This window comes from Solanum stenotomum, chromosome 3 (assembly GCF_019186545.1).
Source record: "Solanum stenotomum isolate F172 chromosome 3, ASM1918654v1, whole genome shotgun sequence".
Lineage (NCBI taxonomy): Eukaryota > Viridiplantae > Streptophyta > Magnoliopsida > Solanales > Solanaceae > Solanum > Solanum stenotomum.
Window position 1 is genome coordinate 44,416,122 of NC_064284.1, and position 10,672 is coordinate 44,426,793.

Consider the following 10,672-nt stretch of genomic DNA (forward strand, 5'->3'; position numbering starts at 1 on the left):
ATTCATTAACCTTATTTTTTCCTTTCCTATTAGCAGACTCAATCTGAGTAAGACGGTGATCATAAATAATATGATTTTGTTTAAGAAATTTAATTTCTTCCTTCAAATGTTCAATTTCTCCTTTTAAATCATCAAAAGAGGTATTACGAATAACCATGGTTTGTTTAGAAGAGAGTCTATTACGAACTTCAGACAAGGAGTAAGGAACAGAAGAATTAAAATCATCTTTAACCTTTTCATCACTAGGAATACTAGTTGAAGAGCTAGTTTTACTAGCGGCTAATTGAATGATCTTTTCACGAAGAGTATTATCGGTAACTTCTTTTAAAAGTTCTATCACATTGTCCGCAGTGATAATGAACATATTCATGTCTTCAAACTGAGATTGCAGCTTGTAAAATTCATTATGTTCGCAGTGACAAATATCACCATGATAATTGCAAGCATCATTCGAATCTTGATGAACCTTAGAAGGCTCAGGTTGCTCATTCTCTGTTGCATAACTTGCTTCAGAATCATCATAATCTGATTCGAAACCAGAAGTATATAGAAAACTATAAATCTTCTCTTGAATATCATCATCAAGTTCTAGAATCTTAAGCTTTTCCAGCTTACAATTTGGAGCTATATGCCCAAATTTTCCACATTTATAACACTTCATCTTATCAAGATTTCCCCTTGACCTATTCCTGGTAAATCTATGAGATTTACGATGAGTCCTACGCTCATCTCTTTCTTCTCTAGTCCTTCTTCTAGATCTTGTTTTCTTATGATGAGATCTATGAGATTCTGATTTAGAAGTTTCTCGATTGGTGCTTTTTGAAGCATCCGATAAATCGAATTGAGTACAAAAATCTCCTAATTGAGACTTTTCTCTAAGCTTATCCATTTTAAGCTGTCTTGAGAGTTTTAACTCATTGCACAAATTTATGCCTTCTTGCGTACAAGCCCCAATAAGCTTTCCATAAGTAAAATCACTATAGGGAATAATTCCTTGAAAATTTCTAAGAGTCTTTTTTACTCTTTCTACAAATAAAGAAGGTAAGCCATCAATAAATTTGGCTTTCCAGAATTCTAAACCATTTTCGGGAAGTTCCATGACCAGACTTAAATAAGTGTCTTTATACCATCTAAACTCACCTAAATGTCTACATCTAAGACCATTTAGAAGAGATCTAATGGTTTCATATTGATTGGTAAATCTACCACTAAAATGTTCAAGAATAGTCAAAATAAGTGTATACACAGCGTCTTCTCTATTTTGAACAAGGGCAAAGCCTAAATTATCAACTCCTTCATTTACTGCCTTAGCATTAATAACTGCTGCTCTCACATCAGAGGGCATATAATTATCCCACCATCCTCTTAGTTGATTGATAAATCCTGCAATAATCATCTTGCAAATGGTCTTGTCAGTGTTACTAACACTTTTGCAGATAGTAGCATACATAAGCATCCTATGAACCATAATCGTCAACTGCCTATCAGTTAACCCATCGAAATTCCATTCATAAATCTCACTTCCACTATAAGAAGTGTTAGTTTGATTCCAATCTCTTTCCTCTATCAAAACATCTTAAGGAGTAGGCCTAGGATAGTAATATGTTTGCATGCTAGGTTTTCTAGCATAAGCAATATTACCACTATTCTTCTTTGGATACCCATGAAGTTTATTAACTTCCATTTCCATTTGAGTTTTGAAATCAAAAGTGGCTTCCATCTCATCTGCAAAATCTTCAGTGAGACTTATCGGTTTCGCACTTGCACCAAATTGAGAAAACTTTTATCAAGAAGATTTTCAAGGTCGTGCAAAGGTCTAAGAATAAAATCCTGAATCTCAGGAGGCCTTTGAATATGAACATCAGACTATTTTGACGAAGAAGCCTGTTCTGAAACTTGTTTCACAGATTTTAGCTTACTATCAATTTGAACAATCAGATTAGACAGGCTATCTAATTTTTTGTCTAGAGAACAAATATGTTCACCAATAACTTTGACATATAGGACCAAATAATTATTTTGAGAAATAAGATGATTAATTTCATTTATACTTACAGCGGCGACATCATTATTAATAAATTTATGAAAAGTAGTAAAAGTAATACCAGTATTATTTGGTAAAATAAACGGATCTTGAGGAGGATAAATGGATTGATTAATATTACCCGATTCATCTTTATAAGATTGTACAAGAACGTTGATAAATAAAGGCAAATAAGTGGTTATAAACCAAGGCACAAAAAACATAATATGATTATGTAATGCACAAGTTTCATAAAACTCTTGAGAAATATTATTTAAATCTTCTTTACTGTAAGTGTCAAAAACCAAGTTTTAAACCGATCCATTTTTCATTTAAAAATTTGTTTTGAATATATTTTCTTGCCAGTGAACCTGGACTAAAATCAATTTGATGTTCACTCATCATTAAGTATCATTAAGATTAAAATCCATCTCGGATACAGAAGGAATATCCTTATCAGAAATATCAGATGCTTTATCATTCGTTTGAACAGTGTTTAACCGAGGATCAATTTTAATTTTTTGTTTTTCTGCAGATATAACTGTTGATAAAGTATGTAATGAAGCAGCGCGATTTCTTGCTGGACCATAACAAGGTTTTATCGGAGAAATATGTTGAATAGTCAGTCTTCTATCAGAATCAAAACAATGTCTATTATAAGGGACACTTTTTTCATCAAACTGCATACAAATTTTTCCATTGGAATTTTGACTAATATGAGAATATTCATAATTAGTGACAGCATCTGTCATTTGCTCAGGGGGTATAACAGAATCTAGAATCCAAGTGGTAGGAAAATTAATTTCTTCCCATTTTATAGGTCTTCTAGTAGTGACCTTAGATTTGGCGAAATTAGTTTCTACTAAAATAGTTTGATCAGATGTATCATATAACTTACATCTAGGATTCAAAGTAACAAGTAATTTATAATAGATTCTATACGACAAGTAAATTAATTCAAATCCAGGTGCATAGTTATAACCATGCGTTTTAACATTTAAGGTTAAAGCATCTAATATATTAGAATCAGTTAAAGATAACTGCAAATTGGGCTGAGCATTAAAATAAACTGGACCATAAGCCACTGTAGATTCTATCGAACCCATCAAGGATTGACGAAAATTTAAATTCCTCGCATCTCGTAGAGCAGCTAAGAAAGTCTCTTGCAACCCTTTAAGAGTTAAAGGTTTAAAAGCAATTTGAACCATGTCAATATGTAAAAATTTATACTGAGATTTATATAATTCAATATCACGCTTATTTAATAAACGAATAGTTTGTTCGGACGAGTTTATCACCAAGGATTGTTCAGTTGTTTTAATCAACTGTTTATTAGAAATCTTATCAAATCAACCATAATTATAAATGGTTTTTATATTAACTTTTGGAATAGTCCATTTGTTTAACAGTGTTCCTTATAGTAGACATTCTTTTGCTTCTGATAGAAGACTGGCTATTCAGCATATTTCTCCGATAGAACCTTGTTATGGTCCAGCTAGAAATCGCGCTGCTTCTTTACATACTTTTTCAACGGTTATATCTACAGAAAAACAAAAAATTAAAATTGATCCTCGGTTAAACATTGTTCAAACGAATGATAAAGCATCTGATATTTCTGATAAGGATATTCCTTCTGTATCCGAGATGGATTTTAATCTTAATGATACTTAATGATGAGTGAACATCAAATTGATTTTAGTCCAGGTTCGTTGGCAAGAAAATATATTCAAAACGAATTTTTAAATGAAAAATGGATCCGGTTTAAAACTTGGTTTTTTGACACTTATAGTAAAGAAGATTTAAATAATATTTCTCAAAAGTTTTATGAAACTTGTGCATTACATAATCATATTATGTTTTTTGTGACTTGGTTTATAACCACTTATTTGCCTTTATTCATCAACGTTCTTGAACGATCTTACAAAGATGAATCAGGTAATATTATTCAATCCATTTATCCTCCTCAAGCTCCATTTATTTTACCAAATAATACTGGTATTACTTTTACTACTTTCATAAATTTATTGATAATGAAGTCGCCGCAGTAAGTATAAATGAAATTAATCATATTATTCTCAAAATAATTATTTGGGTCTATATGTTAAAGTTATTGGTGAACATATTTGTTCTCTAGACAAAAAATTAGATAGCCTGTCTAATCTGATTGTTCAAATTGATAATAAACTAAAATCTGTGAAACAAGTTTCGAAACAGGCTTCGTCGTCAAAACAGCCTGACATTCATATTCAAAGGCTTCCTGAGATTCAGGATTTTATTCTTAGACCTTTGCACGACCTTGAAAATGTTCTTGATAAAAAGTTTTCTCAATTTGGTGCAAGTGCGAAACCGATAAGTCTCGCTGAAGATTTTTCAGATGATATGGAAGCCACTTTTGATTTCAAAACTCAAATGGAAATGGAAATTAATAAACTTCATGGGTATCCAAAAACGAATAGTGGTAATACTGTTTATGCTAGAAAACCTAGCATGCAAACATATTACTATCCCAGGCCTACTCCTCAAGATGTTTTAATAGAGGAAAGAGATTGGAATCAAACTAACACTTCTTATAGTGGAAGTGAGATTTATGAATGGAATCTCGATGGGCTAACTGATAGGTAGTTGACGATTATGGTTCATAGGATGCTTATGTATGCTACTATCTGTAAAAGTGTTAGTAACACTGACAAGACCATTTGCAAGATGATTATTGCAGGATTTACCGGTCAACTAAGAGGATGGTGGGATAATTATATTCCCTCTGATGCGAGAGCAGCAGTAATTAATGCTAAGGTAGTAAATGAAGGAGTTGATAATTTAGGCTTTGCCCTTGTTCAAAATAGAGAAGACGTTGTGTATACACTTATTTTGACTATTCTTGAACATTTTAGTGGTAGATTTACCAATCAATATGAAATCATTAGATCTCTACTAAATGGTCTTAGATGTAGACATTTAGGTGAGTTTAGAGGGTATAAAGACATTTATTTAAGTCGGGTAATGGAACTTCCCGAAAATGGTTTAGAATTCTGGAAAGCCAAAGTTATTGATGGCTTACCTTCTTTATTTGCAGAAATAGTAAAAAAGACTCTTACAAATCCACCAGGAATTATTCCCTATAGTGATTTCACTTATGGAAAGCTTATTGGGGCTTGTACGCAAGAAGGCATAAATTTGTGCAATGAGTTAAAACTTTCAAGACAGCTTAAGATGGATAAGCTTAGAGAAAAGTCTTAATTAGGAGATTTTTGTACTCAATTTGGTTTACCCGATTCTTCAAAATGCACCCACCGAGAAACTTCTAAATCAGAATATCATAGATCTCATCATAAGAAAAGAAGATCTAGAAGAAGGACTAGAGAAGAAAGAGATGAGCGTAGGGCTCATCGTAAATCTCATAGATTTACCAGGAATAGGTCCAGGCGAAATCTTGATTAGATTAAGTGTTATAAATGTGGAAAATTTGGGCATATAGCTCCAAATTGTAAGCTAGAAAAGCTTAAGACTCTAGAACTTGATGATGATATTCAAGAGAAGATTTATAGTTTTCTATATACTTCTGGTTCCGAATCAGATTATGATGATTCTGAAGCAAGTTATGCAACAGAAGATGAGCAACCTGAGTCATCTAGTAAGGTTCAACAAGATTCGAATGATGCTTGCAAATGTCATGGTGATAGTTGTCACTGCGAACATGATGAATTCTACAAGCTACAATCTCAGTTCGAAGACATGAATATGTTCACTATCACTGCAGACAGTGTGATAGAACTTCTACAAGAAGTTACCGATAATACTCTTCGTGAAAAGATCATTCAATTGGCTGCTAGTAAAACTAGCTCTTCATCTAATATTTCTAATGATAAAAAGGTTAAAGATGAGTTTAATTATTCTGCTCCTTACTCCTTGTCTGAAGTCATAATAGACTCTCTTCTAAACAAACCATGATTATTCGCGATATTTCTTTTGATGATTTAAAAGGAAAAATTGAACATTTGAAAGAAGAAATTAAATTTCTTAAACAAAATCATATTATTTGTGATCACCATCTTACTCAGATTGAGTCTGCTAATAGCAAAGAAAAAAATAAGGTTGATGATTCTACTGCTGAAGAAAATACTCTTGCCAACACTTTGAATATTGATTCGAAACAAAATATGTTTTAAGGAATGATGTAAATTGTTACAGCTCATAAATGGTATGTTAAATGTACTATATTAATTGATAATGCTTTTTCTATAACTAACATTGCGATGATTGATAGTGGCGCTGATGTGAGTTGCATTCAAGAAGGTCTAGTACCTACTAAATATTTTGAAAAAACAACTCATATAGTTAAATCTGCATTTGGTCATGCTTTAGATATAAAGTATAAATTATCTAATACTCGTATTTGCCAGAATAAAGTTTGTATTCCTCACTTCTTTTTCTTAGTAAAAAATCAGTTATACTCTCCTATTATTCTAGGAACTCCTTTTATAAATGCAATTTATCCTTTTACTAATATAAATGCTAAAAGACTTTCTGCTACTTATAAAAATCAAGATATTAGTTATACGTTTATCACCGAGCCTATTTCTAGAGATATTAATGCTCTAATTGATATGAAACAAAAGCATGTTGATTATTTACAGCTTGAGATATTTAGTATGAATATATTCGATACTTTAAAATCTGCTAAAGTACAGAAAAAGATTAAACTCATTTCTGAAAAAATGGTCATTGATATTTGTGCTGATCATCCTAGTGCATTTTGGAATTGGAAAAAACATATTGTAACTCTTCCATATGAAGATGATTTCTCTGAGGAAAATATCCCTACAAAATCACGTCCTTGTCAAATGAATACCGAATTGGTTGAATTCTGCAAAAAGGAAATTGATAATTTATTACAAAAAGGTTTGATAAAGCCTTCCAAATCACCCTGGTCGTGTACTGCTTTTTATGTTAATAACGCGGCTAAAAAAGAATGAGGTGTTCCCAGGTTAGTTATAAATTATAAACCTTTAAATAAATTTTTAAAATGGATTAGGTATCCTATTCCAAAAAAAAGGATTTATTATCCAGATTATATGATGCTAATATCTTTTAAAAATTTGATTTAAAATCTGGATATTGGCAAATCCAAATATTTAAAGACCACTCATATAGAACAACATTTAATGTTCCGTTTGGACAGTACGAATGGAATGTAATTCCTTTTGGGTTAAAAAATGCTCCCTCATAATTTCAAAAGATAATGAATGATATTTTTAATCCTTATTTGGATTTCATCATAGTTTATATTGATGATATTTTGGTATACTCAAAAACTCTTGAAATGCATATTAAGCATTTAGACATTTTTAAGAAACTAGTTATTCAAAATGGTTTGGTCATTTCTAAACCTAAAATGAGTCTTTTTCAAACAGAAGTTAGATTTTTGGGTCATTTGATTTGTTAAGGAAAAATGACTCCTATTCAGCGATCTATTGAATTCCCATCGAAATTCCCTGATATTATTACAGATAAGACGCAATTGCAGCGATTTCTGGGAAGTTTAAACTACATTTCCCCATTCTACTAGAATTTGTCTGGAGATTTAGCTCCGTTATATGACAGGCTAAAAAAAGATCATAAGAAGCCTTGTACTAATAGTCTCACAGATCTTGTAAAAACTATTAAAGAAAGAGTTAAATCTTTACCTTGTTTAACCCTTGCTAATCCTGCTTGGCCAAAGATTGTAGAGACAGATGCGTCTAATATTGGGTATGGAGGTGGATTGAAGCAAATTAATCTGCATGATAAAAATGAATATCTTATTCGATTTCATTCAGGAAAATGGAGCGATGCTCAGAAAAAATATGCGACGGTAGCTCATGAAATGTTAACTATCGTTAAGTGCGTTTTAAAATTTCAAGATGATTTATATAATCAAAAATTCTTGATAAAAATTGATGCTCAGTCAGTCAAGTATATGTTTGATAAAGATTTTAAACATGATGCGTCTAAGTTAATTTTTGCTAGGTGGCAGGCACAATTAGCCCCTTTTGATTTCGAAATTTATTATAAAAAGGGAAGTGATAATTCCTTCCCAGACTCCTTATCAAGAGAATATCTTTCTTCTGATGGATTTTCTTGACTTCTTTCATGATAAAGATTTGGTTACGATTTTGAAGGCAGATTCTCTTAATAGAGATTTAAAGGAACTTATATTATGGAAAATTATAGACGGAATGGTGATAGATATCGTCAATAATTACATGATTGAACAAGAGCTTTATGAAAGATTTTATTGTAATAAAGTTTATAACTCTCAAGAATGATTAAAAATATAACCTCTTGAATGATTAAAACTAAATGCTATGTTTGCAGGATGGATCCTCCTTGAATAACCAAGGCTAGAGGAAAAGGCAGTTATACTCGCGGAAGAGGAAGATCATCCCCAAGTTCATCAAGATCATCATACGGATCTTCATTATCTAGTACTCCAATTATACAAAAGGGAGGAATGAGTTTATATAACTTAAACTCTAGAGCACAAGAAAAAGCTTCATCATCAATACATCTAGAAGATATTCCAGAAAGTGATCCATTATATGCTAAACTACAAGAGTTTCTAACTCAAAAGCAAGGTGATTCTTTTGCTTCAATCACCAAAGAAGAAATTGATGATATCAAAACATATGAAAAGGTAGAAAAAAGAGAAACGATATTTCTCTTAGAAAACTCTGACATACAGAGAAGAGAAGAACCTTGGAAGATATTCCAGAGGTATTTAGTTAAAGGACTTTATTTCCCGGGTGAGTCATACAAAACTAGAAAATATTATGAGACTCTGCTGATAAGCACAGGTGTTGAATTTCAATATTTTTCAGGATATAATACAAGTGAGAATGTTTATAACTTCTCTAAAATGATTATAAAACACGTCATTCATATTGAAGATTGGGGTATTTCCTCAATGACTGAAAGACAATTCAGTCTAAACAAAATCATGGTAAGCTTTACCTATTAGGATTATATTCAGGCATTTAATAAAGTTCTCTGTTATAACAATGAGAGGCATAAACATACTTGGTTTATAAAAGTATGTGCCAAGATATTTGCAAATCCTATACCAAATTGATTTTTAAACTGGTGGTCATACCACGGGCCAACAATAAAAATATTGCCCGAACCATTTCTCAAGTTATACAAAGAATGGGTCAAGGTGTCCCCAGATCTCAACAAGTTATATCATCAAAAACATATTTGTTATTTTCAACAAATTGAACAGATATATTTTTTTTATAGAATTCTCTGTTCCATGGATTCATAAATGGGTTCCGAAAGTAGATTTCACTGAGGAACAAATCCCTTGCCTATACAGAACTTATTATAATAATTTTTGGGACAAGTTGATGAAGAAAGATCCTCAAACAAAGTCCATATACGGACAAGAACTATTGGATCTAATAACGAAAACCATACACGATTATAAATCAATTCCTAATAAAGGAATTATGACTGATGACTCAATCTCCGTAAAACATATGGCTAGAAAAATTTCTAATCATGATGAAGGAGAACAAAATGAAATGATTATGAATTATCTAGAAGAAGTTAAGAAAAAGATTATTCTAAATATAAGTCATTACGCAAAATCAGATTCATCAATGCGTAGTGAAACAAGTGAAGATATGCACGAAGCACAACCTTATGAAGAAGAAGCACCAGTGGATGCACTGAAGAAAGCCGAAGATTTTTTGGCAAAATTAAAGGACAAAATGTAAAAAGAAGTGTAAAGCTAATGCGCGTCGGTAGCGGGCCCGCGCTACTGTAGCAACACTGTTCACCAATAGTAGATACACTGTTACCAGGACCCAGATAGGGGCCCAGTATCCTGTACAAAGATGCTTTCTTTTTTCTATAAATAGGTTTGTTTTTCTCTAATTGAGAGCAGGTTTTTAGAACCCCTCTCTCCTTCTTTCTACTTTCTCTCTCCCCACTTGTAACGGATCTAAGCTTTATTTAAATATAGAAGAATTTTAGTATGGCTTCTCGACTTGGTTCTGAGATTGAGGTACAATCAGATCTAGTACTACTTTTATTGGCTTTGTCTTTATGACTCCGTCTGATGAGCTGTGGTTTTTAGCCCGAAATTGAGTTTGATAAGTAGGGCGCCTCATACCCGGTTAGAACTATCAGACACATGGACTTAATAAAAGTATGTATTAGCTTCTTGACAGGCCCTTTGCCTGGGTAAACTAATTAAAACATGCAGTCTGAGAAACTATGTTAAAATTCTTGTGTATTTTGATTCTAATGTAGTTGGACTACCTCTAAGAATATTGACTTGCTTGATCTATGACTAGGCGGACCACCGCCAGGTCAGTGATCCTGTAACGTTGGTATCAGAGCATAGGAACTTTTCATGGTAGATATATAATTGATGTGAAGATCTTCGGCCGAGATATATTCTCTCTTTTATGGATCAAGAAAATATTAAAAGCACTCGACTAGAAGAGGTATATGTACATCTTCTAGTCGAGTGCTTTTAATATCTTCTTAATCCATAAAAGAGAGAATATATCTATGCCGAAGATCTTCACATCAATTATACATCTACCATGAAAAGTTCCTATGTTGTAATAATAATAATAATAATAATAATAATAATAATAATAA